The sequence below is a fragment of the Salvelinus namaycush genome, chromosome 12 (assembly GCF_016432855.1).
Source record: "Salvelinus namaycush isolate Seneca chromosome 12, SaNama_1.0, whole genome shotgun sequence".
In the NCBI taxonomy this organism is placed as follows: Eukaryota; Metazoa; Chordata; class Actinopteri; order Salmoniformes; family Salmonidae; genus Salvelinus; species Salvelinus namaycush.
The window spans coordinates 37,780,581-37,798,830 of record NC_052318.1 but is presented as its reverse complement, the minus strand read 5'-3'; the positions used below and the strand labels follow the sequence as shown (position 1 = coordinate 37,798,830).

At 44.4% G+C, this 18,250-nt stretch overlaps 1 protein-coding gene and 1 non-coding gene across 2 annotated transcripts in view; both read right to left on the bottom strand.

Annotated features, from left to right (window-relative positions):
* The window catches only part of LOC120057522 (seizure protein 6 homolog), a 248,463-nt gene that overhangs the window by 107,885 nt on the left and 122,328 nt on the right, over positions 1-18,250 (bottom strand). The window lies entirely within an intron of this gene.
* Positions 6,175-6,250, bottom strand: trnaa-ugc. Its single transcript has one exon. It is a non-coding gene; the product is annotated as a tRNA-Ala (tRNA).

The window sequence follows — 18,250 nt, the reverse complement described above, 5'->3', positions numbered from 1 at the left end:
AGATATATAATTTTTGACTAACCTTGATAAGCTTCATCAGATGACAGTCCTATAACATCAGGTTATACATACACTTATGTTTTGTTCGGAAATGTGCATATTTAGAGCTGAAATCAGTGGTTATACATTGTGCTAACGTAGCTACTTTTTCCCACAACGTCCGGATATTTTTCTGACACTTTTTCTGACACACATATTCTGACCAAATAGCTATTCATAAACATAACTAAAAAATACATGTTGTATAGGAAATGATAGATCCATTAGTTCTTAATGAAATCGCCGTGTTAGAATTCTAAAAATAACTTCATTACGACATCCAGCTTCGGTATAGCTAGAGTACCCAAAAGCTGGGCGCCGACGACTAGTTCACATGTACGACAGATATATGAAATAGCATCATAAAATGTTTCCTACTTTTGCTGATCTTTCATCAGAATGTTGGACAAGGGGTCCTTTGTCAAGAACAATCGTTGTTTGGATTTAGAACGGCCTCTTTCCCTCTCGATTTAGCAAGCACACTAGCCAAGTGGCACGAATCTCTCCATGTCAACAAACGGAAGAGAACGGAACACGGCAAAACTCCCGAAAAAATTTCAATAATCTGATTAAACTATATTGAAAAAACATACTTTACGATGATATGGTCACATGTATCAAATAAAATCAAAGCCGGAGATATTAGTCGTCCATAACGGCAGCTTATCAGAAGGCAAATCCAGGTGCCTCCTCGCGCTCTCCAGAAAACAGGAAATGGGTGACACGTCATACAAAGAGCTTGTATTCCACTTCAGACCAAGATAAACACTCAATTTCTTCTCTCACCGTCTCTTGACATCCAGGGGAAGGTGTATGAAGTGCATGTATACTAATACGTATCATGCCCATTTATAGGCAGGAAGTAGAACAGAGCCTTGATTTCAGACTTTCCACTTCCTGGTCAGGAAGTTTGTGCCAAATGAGTTCTGTTTTACTCACAGATATAATTCAAACGGTTTTAGAAACTAGAGAGTGTTTTCTATCCAATAGTAATAATAATATGCATATTGTACGAGCAAGAATTGAGTACGAGGCCGTTTGAAATGGGCACCTTTTATCTGGCTACTCAATACTGTCCCTGCAGCCCAAACAGGTTAAGTTTGCTTGGAAATGTTGATACTGGAGACTGTTATGTGAAGAAACTGTGTAGGCATGCATTTATAGCGGCTAAAAAATGCATTGTCGTTAATTGGAAGGTTGGTTATCATCCCACAATGTCAAGTTATGTATCACTAGATATGATTTATTACAAGATTGGGCAACTTTCATGAGGTCTGGATGCCTTATATAGAATACAGTATGACAAAGGGTGTTTGTATTGAAAACATTCCCACATCAGGGGAGATACTTATTTAGGTAATCCCTAGCTGCTGGGCTGATTAGTCCTGGCCCTGGGGGTCTGCCGTCACTCTGGTATTGGCCTAACAATGTTTCAGTAAGATCCTAAAGCTGAGTGGGGTGTGTTGGGTTGGGGCGCTGCAGGGTGGTGGACCCCTAGGGACAGGAATGGCGTGACCCAGCTATATTGTGTGCAAGCAAAAAGAGCTCTACAGTACTATTAGTCCTATGAGATTAATTATATAGAGGATTTGCTGTTTCTGTGCATTACTGTATATTTGATGTATATGTTTTTTTTGTTTAGTTCTTTTGTTTCTAAACCTTTAACTTGGGAATAAAAAAATGTAAGGTGTGAACTGGGAAGGAAATTGCGTTGAGAGAGAATTGAGCTATTGACTAGACTGGTGGGGGTCAGTCGTGCAGGCGGCTTGGGCTTCCTGGTCGGTCTGAAATTTGATATAGAGGATGTCTTAATAAAGAAAATCAAAAGTCTGTATTTTTTCAAGAGTTGTTCATTTGTTAAGCTATTGGTTAAAGGTGCAACATAATATTTGTAATTGAATTACCTTGAATCTAGTTCAGTCTATTAATCACTTAAACATATTGAATAATTATATCTTACATGGCTTTATGACTGTGGGCATTTTTGCTTACTTTTTATTCTAAATAGAGACAGCATATTCGATTGTGTGAAAATGCAGGAAATGAGCTTTAGATGTCCCAAATAATTCAGGGGAAGACCCGCAGACCCCCCGCCAGGTTATTTTCCCCACCACTTCTAAAACCAAAGTGGCGCCCCTGGCAATATCAATGCTCATTATTGGTGAAATGACATTAGACCGACAGTGCACTGATTGACAACCAGCTGGAGTGTCTGTGTGGAGAAGATGGTCAGCTCTTCTGAGAACCATTCATATCACAACCAGGCAGGATAACAATGAAGGAAAGGTTTCAAAAAGCCCTGTAATCTATAGAATCATCACCAGGGGAAATACAGGTAAAAAGCTGGTATCTGAATGAACTGGACTGTAACAGTTGTGATAGCAGAGACTGAATGGGGAAATAGGAGTCACTGAGATTATGATACTATTGCACTCTGTGCTGCAGATAGCCTCTCGGCCCACTTATCTATGGGAAACAGCAATAAGAGCAGTACACAGTGACCCTCAATGATGAGTGACTATCAGCAGGAAGCCTGCATGCTGCACACACCATTCCTCCTGACAGGCCTGTCAGCCTCCTGCTCAACACTGCTACTTACAGGGATATGTAAGGAAAGAGGGGAGAACCAACGTGTGGGCTTAAACCACTGCCCAAAGTCCTGTTGCTTAACACATCTTTACTCCTACTTGCCATACTGTTTGCCATTCAACATAATTACTCGCCCTAGCAGAGCTGGTTAGGCTGTTTTTATGTTATCCAGAGTGTAGGTGATTGCAACTGTGCTGCTGGCAACAATTTAATTACGTTTTTTTGCTAACATTACTGACACCGGCCATATTCAACGGGTGTTGAGGGTTTGGAAATTCAGCAGTTATTCTGCGCTCTGGCACACTCAGACGAGAGTGCTCTGAAATCGGAGTAGATGGACATACTGAATTTATGAATGCATCCAAAATGGTTACATGCATAGTGGAGTCTTTTGTTAAGACATGTAGCTAGCTAGCTAGCTAAACAATGAACCATAATTGCAACTCATAACGTTACTACCCTGCATGAATATGCAGGTAGCTCCAACCAGGTTCAATGTTAGCTAGCTAACATTAGAAAAAGGAGAGCCGCACACTCTAGGAGCTCAGATGCAATCATTTTTTACCTAATATCCAACATTTTGACAGACAAGCTGTCTTCATCAGGGTATTAGCTAGCTAACATTAGGCTATAATTAGCCAAGCAAATGGCTCTGAGGTATGAATAATAAGATCACACATTAGCTAGCGAGCCAGACAACTAACGTTAGCTAGCTAGCTAATAGTACACTAACTTGAAATGCTTTATGTCAAAATTAGAAATGTGTAATATCTGAAAATGTAGCTAGCTAGACTATCTTACCTGTGGTCTAAAATTGGAGTAGATAGCCAGCGAAAATTTACCAGCAACCGTTGTTGCAGTGACATTCTATTGAAATGGATACTTGCATAGTGGAGTCTATTGTAAATATATGTAGCTAGCTAAACAATGAACTATAATCCCAACTCATTAAGTTACTAACCTGCATGAATCTGCAGGTAGCTAACCAACCAGGTTCACTGTTAGCTAGCTAAAATGAAGCTTTAAATAACCAAGAAAATGACTCTGAGATTCAAATAATAAGATCAAACACATAACGTTAGCTAGCGAGTCAGCCAGCTAAAGATAGCTAGCTAACAGTACACTTTAACTTGAAATTAAACCAGTTTCTGTCAAAATAGAAATGTGTAATATCTGAAAATGTAGCTAGCTAGACTATTTTACCCGTATGCATCATGGATGGATGCGTCTCCTGTCACCGATGACATGGTTGCCCTTAGTTTGAAGATGTAATCCGGACAGCTGTTTTCTCCATCTCCTTAGCTATCTTACTCGAATTCCACTGATTTCAAAACTCGGTCCTCCAGAAAGTGGAGAGCAACACTTATGTAGTTTAACTACGCAATACATTTAAAAAAAGCTGCGTTAGACAGGATTACCTACACACACTGACCAGCTCAAATAGCCTCAAATGTGAATCCTTAAAGAGATGGGTGGGGCTAAAGCTTAAAAGGGTGTGAACGATGCTGAATGGGTGGAGACAAAGAAAAGCTCTCCAGTAGGTAGCAAAACTATTCAAGGGCCATTTTCTCAAAAGTGAGGTTACAAGTTTATCAACTTTCAAAGCAGAATTACTTTCCCATCGTTCCTCAACTACAGTGTATGATATACCATTTTCTAGCTCTCTACTTTTATCCAATGTAAAAAACAACATTTCAAATTTTGCTACATAAGACCGAATTGAGCCGGTCGGTCACATATTAGGTCTATGTCTCCTCAAATTTCGCGTAGCTGTGGAACAGGAGAATATGTGTGGAGAGTCAAAGAGATTGTGATCACAGCATGACAGAATAGGGTAGGATAGTAAAAGGAGATGTACGATGCTACTTTGCCCTTCATAGTCTTGTCAATGTTTCCCATCCAATCAAGGCTGAGGTTATTATTAGTGTGAGTAGCGGGTGCTTGGAGCGGCCGTCCGTTCATCCTGTCTGTCTGGCTAGATCATGGCCGCTAGAGACTTTCACGCTCCCTCCATCTCGCCCTCTAATACACTCTGATGGCCACTGATATACTGTATGAAGTCAGCTTACTTGGTCAGGTCTGGACCTCAAGTTCACAGTCAGAGTATGTACAGTATATATGAGCTTTCGGGGAACTAAACTAATCAAAGTAAAGTGGAGGGGTGACATCACTTCTCACAAACATCTTCAAGAGTACATTACAACAACAGCAATTTACTCAATCAGTGGCAGGGTGTCCAAGCCAAGTCTTTATTGAGTTTGGGGTTGTAATAGTTGGTGATTAAGCTGAAAGACACAGATGATGCATTACGAGAATGCCCTTCAGTAGTTAACTGAGGAGAATCCACATTTCTGGTCAAGAAAATGATCTAATGTACTGTCTGACTGTTAATGATTGGTAACAAGGGGAGCTACGAGTATCAAAGGGTAACATGTTGAGAGCACATAACATTGAAAAATATTATTTCTCCTTGGATTATAAAAAAGAAAATTAGATTTATGAGGGAAAAAAATTAGATTTATGAGGAAACTCCTGAGGCTCTACTGAACAACATTCTCTATTTGTAACGTCCTGACCAGAGTTCTTATGTGTTTTGCTTGTTTAGTGTTGGTCAGGACGTGAGCTGGGTGGGAATTCTATGTTGTGTGTCTAGTTCGTCTGTTTCTATGTTCAGCCTGATATGGTTCTCAATCAGAGACAGCTGTCAATCGTTGTCCCTGATTGAGAATCATATATAGGTGGCTTGTTTTGTGTTGGGGATTGTGGGTGGTTGTTTCCTGTCTTTGTGTTTTGTCTGCACCAGCAAGGACTGTGACGGTTAGTGTGTTTTGTCAGTTTGTATAGTGTTTTTGTTTTGTCTATTAAATTTCATTATGTCTAATTACCACGCTGCACATTGGTCCTCTGATCCTTCTCGCCTCTCCTCGTCTGAGGAGGAGGACGAAGTAGACTGCCGTTACAGAACCACCCACCAAACCCGGATCAAGCAGCGTGAGAACGGGCAGCAGCGACAGCAGCAGCGGTACCAGGAGGAATGGTCATGGGAGCAAATATTGAACGGAGAAGGACCCTGGGCTAAGGTTGGAGAATATCGCCGCTCTCGGGAAGAGATGGAGGCAGCTAAAGCCCAGGAGCGGTGGTATGAGGAGGCAGCACGGAAGCGTGGCTGGAAGCCCGTGAAGAAACCCCAAAAATTTATTGGGGGGGGGGGGGCTAAAGGGTAGTGTGGCGAAGGTAGGTAGGAAACCTGCGCCCACTTCCCATGGAGAGCGGGAGTACGGGCAGACACCGTGTTATGCGGAAGAGCGCACGGTGTCTCCTGTACGGGTGCATAGCCCGGTGCGGGTTATTCCACCTCCCCGCACTGGGCGGGCTAGAGTGAGCATTGAGCCAAGTGCCATGAAGCCGGCTCTACATATCTGGCCTCCAGTACGTCTCCTCGGGCCGGTGTACATGGCACCAGCCTTACATTTACATTTAAGTCATTTAGCAGACGCTCTTATCCAGAGCGACTTACAAGTACATACATTCATACTTTTTTTGTACTGGCCCCCCGTGGGAATCGAACCCACAACCCTGGCGTTGCAAGCGCCATGCTCTACCAACTGAGCCACACGGGGCCCCTTACGCATGGTGTCCCCGGTTCGCCAACACAGCCCAGTGCGGGTTATTCCACCTCCCCGCACTGGACGGGCTACGGGGAGCATGCAACCAGGTAAGGTTGGGCAGGCTCAGTGCTCAAGGGAGCCAGTACGCCTGCACGGTCCGGTATATCCGGCGCTACCTTCCCGCTCCAGCCCAGTACCACCAGTGCCTACACCACGCACCAGGCTTCCAGTGCGTCTCCAGAGCCCTGTTCCTCCTCCACGCACTCTCCCTGTGGTGCGTGTCTCCAGCTCAGTACCTCCAGTTCCGGCACCACGCACCAAGCCTCCTGTGCGTCTCCAGAGCCCTGTACGCACTGTGCCTTCTCCCCGCACTCGCCCTGAGGTGCGTGCCCTCAGCCCGGTACCACCAGTGCCGGTACCACGCACCAGGCCTATAGTGCGCATCGAGAGTCCAGTGTGCCCTGTTCCTGCTCCCCGCACTAGCCTTGAGGTGCGTGTCTCCAGTCCGGTACCATCAGTTCCGGCACCACGCACCAGGCCTACTGTGCGCCTCAGCAGGTCAGAGTCGGCCGTCTGCCCAACGCCGCCTGCACTGCTCGTCTGTCCAGCGCCGTCTGAGCTGCCTGCCTGCCCAGCGCCGTCTGAACTGCCTGCACTGCTCGTCTGCTCAACGCCGCCTGCACTGCTCGTCTGTCCAGCGCCGTCTGAGCTGCCTGCCTGCCCAGCGCCGTCTGAACTGCCTGCACTGCTCGTCTGCTCAACGCCGCCTGCACTGCTCGTCTGCCCAGCGCCGTCTGAGCTGCCTGCACTGCCTGCCTGCCCAGCGCCGTCTGAACTGCCTGCACTGCTCGTCTGCTCAACGCCGCCTGCACTGCTCGTCTGTACAGCGCCGTCTGAGCTGCCTGCCTGCCCAGCGCCGTCTGAACTGCCTGCGCTGCTCGTCTGCTCAACGCCGCCTGCACTGCTCGTCTGCCCAGCGCCGTCTGAGCTGCCTGCCCTGCCTGCCTGCCCAGCACCATCTGAGCCATCCGTCTGCCCAGCGCCGTCTGAGCCATCCGTCTGCCCAGCGCCGTCTGAGCCATCCGTCTGCCTAGCGCCGTCTGAGCCATCTGTCTGCCTAGCGCCATCTGAGCCATCTGTCTGCCCAGCGCCATCTGAGTCATCCGTCTGCCACGAGCCATTAGAGCCGCCCGTCTGTCCCGAGCCATTAGAGCCGTCCGTCAGTCCCGAGCCATTAGAGCCGTCCGTCAGTCAGGAGCCGCTAGAGCCGTCCGTCAGTCAGGAGCTGCCAGAGCCGCCAGCCAGTCAGGAGCTGCCAGAGACGCCAGCCAGTCAGGAGCTGCCAGAGACGCCAGCCAGTCAGGAGCTGCCAGAGACGCCAGCCAGTCAGGAGCTGCCAGAGCCGCCAGCCAGTCAGGAGCTGCCAGAGCCGCCAGCCAGTCAGGAGCTGCCAGAGCCGCCAGACAGTCAGGAGCTGCCAGAGCCGCCAGACAGTCAGGAGCTGCCAGAGCCGCCAGCCAGTCAGGAGCTGCCAGAGCTGCCCTACAGTCAGGAGCTGCCAGAGCTGCCCTACAGTCATGAGCTGCCCTACAGTCATGAGCTGCCCTACAGTCATGAGCTGCCCTACAGTCATGAGCTGCCCTCCAGTCATGAGCTGCCCTCCAGTCATGAGCTGCCCTCCAGTCATGAGCTGCCCTCCAGTCATGAGCTGCCCTCCAGTCATGAGCTGCCCTCCAGTCATGAGCTGCCTTCCAGTCATGAGCTGCCCTCCAGTCATGAGCTGCCACCCAGTCATGAGCTGCCACCCAGTCCGGAGCTGCCACTCAGTCCGGAGCTGCCACTCAGTCCGGAGCTGCCACTCAGTCCGGAGCTGCCACTCAGTCCGGAGCTGCCATTCAGTCCGGAGCTGCCATTCAGTCCGGAGCTGCCATTCAGTCCGGAGCTGCCTCTCTGTCCGGAGTTGCCCCTCTGTCCTGAGCTACATCTCTGTCCTGAGCTACCTCTCTGTCCTGAGCTACCTCTCTGTCCTGAGCTACCTCTCTGTCCTGAGCTACCTCCTAAATCATGTGGGGAACTTGGGGAGGATTCTTAGGCCAAGGTCGTGGGCGAGGGTCGCCACTCAAAGGACGCTAAGGAGGGGGACAAAGACAGTGGTGGAGTGGTGTCCTCATCCACCGCCGGAGCCGCCACCGCGGACAGATGCCCACCCAGACCCTCCCCTTGAGTTTTAGGGGTGCGTTCGGAGTTCGCACCTCAGGGGGGGGGTACTGTAACGTCCTGACCAGAGTTCTTATGTGTTTTGCTTGTTTAGTGTTGGTCAGGACGTGAGCTGGGTGGGAATTCTATGTTGTGTGTCTAGTTCGTCTGTTTCTATGTTCAGCCTGATATGGTTCTCAATCAGAGACAGCTGTCAATCGTTGTCCCTGATTGAGAATCATATATAGGTGGCTTGTTTTGTGTTGGGGATTGTGGGTGGTTGTTTCCTGTCTTTGTGTTTTGTCTGCACCAGCAAGGACTGTGACGGTTAGTGTGTTTTGTCAGTTTGTATAGTGTTTTTGTTTTGTCTATTAAATTTCATTATGTCTAATTACCACGCTGCACATTGGTCCTCTGATCCTTCTCGCCTCTCCTCGTCTGAGGAGGAGGACGAAGTAGACTGCCGTTACACTATTTCACATACTGTAGGTCATTATCATTGATGTATCCTATAAAAAAAGAATCATGTTTGCACTTCCCTTACACTTTTCATGGTCAAAATGTATTTTAGTGAGTGTGTGGTGTGCGCTTGTGTTTTCATACAGTTTACTATGAGATATAATTAATGTGTGTGCGCTTATGCATGCGTTTTATTGATTCATCCAACAGTGAAGATAGTAATTACATCCCTCCTCGAGTAGAATCTATACAGAGAGAGAGAAATATGCACATGGGAGGCACCTCAGAACAGAACCCTTAATAATTGAGCTGCTGTGAGAGAGATGAATACAAACTCATAATAACTGTAATTCTGAAGAAGTGATCCATAAGAGATGCTTCAACCCTGTCTTGCCCCTGGTGGAAACACCAATATACAATGCATATTCACTCCTTTTTATTAGTCAATTCACTTAATAAATGAGAAGTAAGTAGAAATTAAAGTGACAGGTGTGAGATTATGTTAAGGATTAGAGATAAACAGAGATACTGAATCCTTAACATAATCTCACACCTGTTACTATTCAAGGATATGCAATGCATGTGCAGTGGGTCAGGCTTGGATATATGTCCTTGTCTACAGAATCCGGCACCTTATACACTAGAGCTGACATTGACATTCTGGACAACATGCCACTCTGCAGGGCACTCTCAGGTGTCATGACTAGACTTTAACATTCATCTAAAGACTGGTATGTATCTAATTAACTAACTATGTTTAATTGTTACCCGATTAAATTAATCATGTAACAATGAACTAATTAGGATTTGGGGCACCACGAGAGCGGTTCTTTAAAGAGTTACCATCTCCCGAATTAAACTCTAAAAGGTCTTTACCTATTACATCTGTAAACAGTCAATTTATAAATCATAACCTCGTATCATATCACCATTCTGAACAGTCGTATCCTCCTTGCATCTGCAAAAGCCAGAGCCTTACTTATGAATCAGTACTACAGAAATTGGTTTAATTATGTATTTACTAGCTAATTAAATGAGAACACAGGATAAACACACACACTATTTATTGACTGGAGACTTATTACGCTGAAAACAGTTCCCTAGTGGAATGACAACAACATGGATGCTTGTTAAAGAAGAGATGGAGAGGGAGAGAGAAGGACAGAGACACTTAACAAAGCCACATTCAGAAACTACTCTCACCTACAATAACCATATACTTTGCACACGAACTGCTGCGCACTTTGAGCAAGAAATCCTTAATGTATTTACGTGAAATGCCTGGGTTCGCCGGGGATCTCTCGGTGAATAGGGCAGCCTTGGAAAGGGGGTTGAGCCTTTCGCGGCATGCTTGTAAGGCTCTGATTGTCCGAAATGGTTCCAACAACTCTTCTACTGTTGTCCTTCTTCGTAGTTGTCCGGTATCCGGTGACTTGTTGTGTAGTACTGAACAGAACTACAGAGTTGATTTTCAAATCAAACTTTATTTGTCCCATGTGCCGAATACAACGTGTAGACCTGACCATGAAATGCTTACTTACAAGCCCTTAACCAACAGTGCAGTTCAAGAAAGAGTTAAGAAAATATTTACCAAAAAAACGAAAGTAAAACATAAAATGTAATACAATAAAATAACAATAATGAGGCTATATACAGGGGGTACCGGTACCGAGTCAATGTGCGGGGGGACAGGTTAGTCGAGGTAATTTGTACATGTAGGTAGGGGTAAAATGACTATGCATAGATAATAAACAGCAAGTAGCAGCAGTGTAAAAAAACAATGGAGGGGGGGTCAATGTAAATAATCCGGTGGCCATTTGGTTAATTGTTCAGCAGTCTTATGTCTTGGGTGTTGAAGCTGTTAAGGAGCCTTCTGGTCCTAGACTTGGCGCTCCGGTACCGCTTGCCGTGTGGTAGCAGAGAAAACAGTATATGACTTGGGGACTGGAGTCTGTGACCATTTTTTGGCCTTTCCTCTGACACCTAGTATATAGGTCCTGGATGGCAGGAAGCTTGGCCCCAGTGATGTCCTGAGTCGTACGTACTACCCTCTGTAGCACTACCCTTCCATTCGCTCTTGAAGATGCTTCTTTGAAGCTAGGCTAGTCAGCCGTATCGAAGGTTCCCCAGTGGAGTGATGAGAGTAGCATGATACGATGGTTTGAGCAGAGTAACAGGATGGTCCTACTTAAATTAGCTTTCGAAAATACCTTACTTAGGACAGTTAGTCAGCCGTACCTGATTGTCCGGGAGGTGAGTTTATCGTCTCCACCTTGTGTTGAGATTCAAAGTTCAAACCATTTTAAATGCACAGCTGCCACTTCACGCTTTCTCTGGATCAATTAGTTAATTCATAACCCATCATTTACACCTTTTGCTCGACAGGGGCGGTTCCGGCATCGACAGGGGCGGTTCCGGTTCACTTCGGGGCGGTGATTACTCAATGTGCAAAGTTACGGAAAGCAATTAGCTCATAACTTCTCAAATCCCATCCCTCAATTAACAAAAACACTTTAATCATTTTTTATATTTAATGCACAACCCATAGTATGGAAACTTAATCTATGTAGTGGGAATACTTTCTAAGTTACCGTATTTCCTTTATAACATTTTTAATGACATCACAAAATAACAAACAAAATGACAGTAGTGTTCTATAGATCGCCTCTGACCATTCCCCACGTTATACATTAGAAATATTATTCCAGTATTTGCTTTTGAACGTGTTCGAGTTTCAGTGGGAAAAAAGCACACTGACTGGCTTTCTTGATGTCTATAGTATTCTCTTGGGTATGCAATCTGGTTTCCGCTCAGGTTATGGATGTGTCACTGCAAACTTATAGGTCCTCAATGATGTCACCATTGCCCTTGATTCTAAGCAATGTTGTGCTGCAATGTTTATTGAGTTGGCCAAAGCTTTTGATATGGAAGTATTAGGGTCTCAGAGGGGTGTCTCTGAGGGGTCTTTGGCCTGGTTTGCTAACTACCTCTCTCAACGAGTGCAGTGTATAAAGTCAGAAAATCTGCTGTCTCAGCCACTGCCTGTCACCAAGGGAGTACCCCAAGGCTCGATCCTAGGCCCCACGCTCTTCTCAATTTACATCAACAACATAGCTCAGGCAGTAGGAATCTCTCTCATCCATTTATATGCAGATGATACAGTCTTATACTCAGCTGGCCCCTCCCCGGATTTTGTGTTAAATGCTCTACAACAAAGCTTTCTTAGTGTCCAACAAGCTTTCTCTACCCTTAACCTTGTTCTGAACACCTCCAAAACAAAGGTCATGTGGTTTGGTATAAAAGAATGCCCCTCTCCCCACAGGTATGATTACTACCTCTGAGGGTTTAGAGCTTGAGGTAGTCACCTCATACAAGTACTTGGGAGTATGGCTAGATGGTACACTGTCCTTCTCTCAGCACATATCAAAGCTGCAGGCTGAAGTTAAATCTAGACTTGATTTCCTCTATTGTAATTGTTCCTCTTTTACACCAGCTGCCAAACTAACCCGGATTCAGATGACCATCCTACCTATGCTAGATTACGGAGATGTAATTTATAGATCGACAGGTAAGGGTGCTCTCGAGCGGCTAGATGTTCTTTACCATTCGGCCATCAGATTTGCCACCAGTGCTCCTTATAGGACACATCACTGCACTCTATACTCCTCTGTAGACTGGTCATCTCTGTATACTCGTCGCAAGACCCACTGGTTGATGCTTATTTATAAAACCCTCTTAGGCCTCACTCCCCCCTATCTGAGATATCTACTGCAGCCCTCATCCTCCACATACAACACTCATTCTGCCAGTCACATTCTGTTAAAGGTCCCCAAAGCACACACATCCCTGGGTCGCTCTTCTTTTCAGTTCGCTGCAGCTAGCGACTGGAACGAGCTGCAACAAACTCAAACTGGACAGTTTTATCTCAATCTCTTCATTCAAAGACTCAATCATGGACACTCTTACTGACAGTTGTGGCTGCTTTGTGTGATGTATTGTTGTCTCTACCTTCTTGCCCTATGTGCTGTTATCTGTGCCCAATAATGTTTGTACCATGTTTTGTGCTGCTACCATGTTGTGTTGCTACAATGTTGTTGTTTTGTTGTGTTGCTACCATGCTGTGTTGTCATGTGTTGCTGCCATGCTATGCTGTTGTCTTAGGTCTCTCTTTATGTAGTGTTGTGTTGTCTCTCTTGTCGTGATGAGTGTTTTGTCCTATATTTATATTTGATTTATTTTACATTTTTAATCCCAACCCCTGTCCCCACAGGAGGCCTTTGCCTTTTGGTAGGCCGTCATTGTAAATAAGAATGTGTCCTTAACTGACTTGCCTGGTTAAATAAAGTTTAAAACATTTTTTTTTAATAGAAACATTCCTTTGGTGAATTTGGAGAGCACAGGCCTGGATCTTGTGCTTTGATTTACAAAAGGACGTGAGTGTCAATCCCCATCAGCTATTTCCTACCCCCCTCTCCAGTTAAAAGGGGGTCTGATTGAAGTTATTCATTGCAAACCTGATCTGACCTATTTGGATGCTCGTGGACAGTCATGACACAGGTTTACATGTCCATTTCATTACAGTCCTAAGAGCCTGGGCAGATTGATCCTGTGACATCCTGCAGACAGTACAGCCTCCTTGAGTGGCAGATGATTTGAGTGGTAACACATGCCCTGGCTTCAATCAATAGCTGCCGTCACCAGAGAGGGAGGTGCGAGACTGTCTATTGAGTTGTTCTATCTCTCTAACTGAACACTAGGCCTAGCATGTGACTGTACAGCCCTTTATCACATTTGTCCAAGGGCCTCTGCCCATTCATCCACTGGTCTGAGCCTTATAGTCCCTGTTTCAATCTGTGTGTTGGGTCCAGTTGGTCCTCACATGGACATACTCATCCCATCAGGCTACCTGCCTCAGTGATGTGGGCTGATAAACAGGGCTCTGCATGCTTTCCAGAACCAGCATTTCATCATATTCCACTACACAGAGACTGCCTGCTGAGATAGGAGTCCACTGGAGGGGCTAGAGAGAACAAGAGCTACTATATCAAAAGTTTGACTGAGAGCGCGGTTGTGTGTGTGTGTGTGTGTGTGTGTGTGTGTGTGTGTGTGTGTGTGTGTGTGTGTGTGTGTGTGTGTGTGTGTGTGTGTGTGTGTGTGTGTGTGTGTGTGTGTGTGTGTGTGTGTGTGTGTGCCATTAACCTTAGCATAGATCCAAAACTCCAAGCAGGAGAAAAACATACATACATACAAACAAACACCCTCCACCTAAACTTATCTTAGCCCTCCAGAGCCGGGCGGGATGAAAAAGCTCAACCATTCAAGGTCTTTCGTAGTAAATGAGGTGTTTGGAGTATTAGAAATGCCAGGGAAGGGGTAATGTGGATATCGTTTTGCAGGAAGGACAGAAAAATAAGGAAGTACACATTCAATAGCCATTACCATGTGTGTCTGTGGGAAGCCTAAAACTAATCATGGCCCAATTTCCCAGGCTGATGATTTGCATAAGCCCAAAAAAGCCCACTACCGTTCAAAAGTTTGGGTCACTTAGAAAATTCCTTGTTTTTGAAGGAAAAGCACATTGTTTGTCCATTAAAATAACATCAAATTGATCCGAAATACAGTGTAGACATTGTTAATGTTGTAAATGACTATTGTAGCTGGAAACAGATGATTTTTAATGGAATATCTACATAGGCGTACAGAGGCCCATTATCAGCAACCATCACTCCTGTGTTCCAATGGCATGTTGTGTTAGCTAACCCAAGTTTATAATTTTAAAAGGCTAAATGATCATTAGAAAAACGTTTTGCAATTATGTTAGCACAGTTGAAAACTGTAGTGCTGATTAAAGAAGCAATTAAACTGGACTTATTTAGACTAGTTGAGTATCTGGAGCATCAGCTCTGCCTAGAAGGCCAGCATCCCGGAGTCACCTCTTCACGGTTGACGCTGAGACTGGTGTTTTGCGGGTACTATTTAATGAAGCTGCCAGGTGAGGACTTGTGAGGCGTCTGTTTCTCAAACTAGACACTCTAATGTACTTGTCCTCTTGCTCAGTTGTGCACCGGGGCCAGCCACTCCTATATCTATTCTGGTTAGAGCCTGTTTGCGCTGTTCTGTGAAGGGAGTAGTACACAGCATTGTACGAGATCTTCAGTTTCTTGGCAATTTCTCGCATGGAATAGCCTTCATTTCTCAGAACAAGAATAGACTGATGAGTTTCAGAAGAAGGGTCTTTGTTTCTGGCCATTTTGAGCCTGTAATCGAACCCACAAATGCTGATGCTCCAGATGCTCAACTAGTCTAAATAAGGCCTGTTTAATTGCTTCTTTAATCAGGACAACAGTTTTCAGCTGTGCAAACATAATTGAAAAAGGGTTTTTTAATGATAAATTAGCCTTTTAAACTGATAAACTTGGATTAGGTAACACAACGTGCCATTGGAACACAGGAGTGTAGATATTCCATAAAAAATCATCTGTTTCCAGCTACAATAGTCATTTACAACATTAACAATGTCTACACTGTATTTCGGATCAATTTGATGTTATTTTAATAGACAAGAAATGTGCTTTTCTTTCAAAAACAAGGAATTTTCTAAGTGACCCAAACTTTTGAACGGTAGTGTATCTATGTAAAAAATGTAAAACACATAATGGAATATACACCTGATTTGCCTAGACATAAATCAGCAACTCCCATGTAAATGCAACATCTGAAATTCTGAATTTCCAACTCTACATCCTGAAGCCCTTTCTGCTCTCCATTTACTTATAAAACTGTGAGCCACGGTCTTGGCACTTCACTCAATGGGACCATGTGGATTAATCAACCACCCACCGTTGACTACCATTAAACCTTAGTTCTAAGCAGGTCTCACGTCCTGAATCCTAGCTTGTGTTTGGGCATAGACACACAGGCTAACAGGTTTCCCTCAAACTAGGCATACGTTACACAGAAGTTTAAATCCCTGATCAGATCTGGGCCGTGTACACAAAGCATCTCAGAAAAGGTCTTAGGAATCCTGTTAAAACCTGTTTGAAGACAACAACAAAAAACTTTAGAGTTTAACAACTCTAAATCGCTTTGGCACAGTAGAATCAAGTCACTTGCCGATAATGCTGAAAGGTTTATAATTTTCATCAAACACAATCAAAGTTAACATAGTCCCTAGATGCCTTCAATTGCCCAACTTATAGGCATAACCAATTTAGACATTTTTTTTAACAATGTGATATTGCGCTCCAGATGGATACCTTGAAATACCATGATGTAGGTAATTCAATAATCGAATAAAAACATGTTTATTTATTATCCTTGTGGTTATACACTGAGTGTACAAAACATTAGGAACATCTTCCTAATATTGAGTTGCAGCCCCCTTTGCCCTCAGAACAGCCCCAATTTGTTGGGCATGGACTCGACTAGGTGTGGAAAGCGTTCCACAAGGTTGCTGGTCCATGTTGACTCTAGTTGTGTCAAGATGGCTGGATGTCCTTTGGGTGGTGGAGCCTTCTTGAAACACACGGGAAACTGTTGAGCGTGAAAAACCAAGTATGAAAAAACAAGTTCCTAATGTTTTGTACGCTCAGTGTATTTCATCATGTAAATGTCAGATGCTTTGTGATGGTTGCAGATTCAACTGAGCTGTTTCACTTCAGGACAACAGTACTGGTGGCTTACCAATCCTAAAAGTGAAGGCAGCCCTTCCGTGGACTGTCCCTGGTGATAACAACACTCATAACAACACTCCTACCCTCAGTCTCATGTTCATTATAAACCACTTACATGTTGGCCTATGCATGTGTTCTCAATGGAGACAGAATGGAGAGTTAAGATGAAACATGGAGAAGTTTACATTTTCCTCTTCATGGCTCTATTTCCTTTTTAGCAAGGGGGCACAGACTGGAGTGGGCGTCCTCTCTCTCAGAAACACCCCTCGTCTCCACTTGAAGAAGGTTTCTCATTCAATTATGTACATTTGGAAAATTGGCCTGGAGTGAAGGCATCAATACATCTCTGCGGCTCTTTTCATCATCAGTGTCCCTGGTGAAAGATATCAAGAAGGATCTTTCATGCCCCGGAGGCGTCCTCCTCCTCTCGCAAGGCCCAGCATCACACTCACAATCACACAGATGACATCTCAGACTGTTTTCCTCTTACAAAAGAATTTCACAGAGCCTTTAAAATATGAAGCTATTATTAGAGAGTCTCCAGCTAGTTGCCGGGAATTAAGTGCATTAGAAATCTGCTTCCATCTTGAGGAAATGGATGGGTTCATCTGGGCCCGTACCCACCAAGCGTCATAGTAGAAAATTGGCCATAGGTGCTGAAAAAAGCTATGCATGAAGCCTCTTTTAGTCATAAGAGTCACACCAAGTCAACAAATATTTAGGACACCTCATGAGCTGTCCTTACCAGTTAAGCGTTACCTGCCTGGGTCTTGATAATAGAAAAATGCAGCGAGTCAGTGGTTCCTTCGCCACATGCAACTGCTTTGGAGTTGTTCAAATAATGTTTTGATATTTCTGTATGATGAATCCATAAATAATCTAGACCTACATGCAACCGTATCTCTTGCACTTTTGACAATGATTTCACATGAGGCGTACTTCATATGATATGCCTAAATATTTACACTGAGTGGACAAAACATTAGGAACACCTGCTCTTTCCATGACATAGACTGACCAGGTGAATCCAGGTGAAAGATATGATCCCTTATTGATGTCACTTGTTAAATCCACTTCAATCAGTGTAGATGAAGGGGAAGAGACAGGTTAAATAAGGTTTTTTAAGCCTTGAGACAATTGAGACATGGATTCTGTTTGTGTGAATAGGCAAGACAAAAGATTTAAGTGCCTTTAAATGAGGTATGTTAGTAGGTGCCAGGAACACCGGTTTAACCCTCCTGTTGTGTTCGTTTCATGTTAATTAATTCTGTGTTCCTGGTCCAAAATGACCGCCCCATTAGAGCTGATTATGAATCCATAATAATACATATATTATCACCTAATGTTGTGTTAGATCTTTTTATCAACTTAAGTTCTTGTGAACATTACAAGTTTTGAAATTCTATTTGCTATTTATGGCCTGTAGGCCTCATTTACCTGACCTCATACAACTTGTTTTTGAGTTTAAAAAAAGAAGAAGCATAATGTATGGATTATATTGACTATAGCAAATACTCAGATGAAACGTATTGTGCCATTTATCACAAACTACTTTGTGTCAAAGTTTAACAAGGACTCTCTCCTCCCCACCAGTGTCATGATCAAAGATATGATCAAGAGCCTCACATACCGTACAGTAGTATATCGTTTGGTCATTTAGCTGCCACAGAATGAATTGTGAGCAAG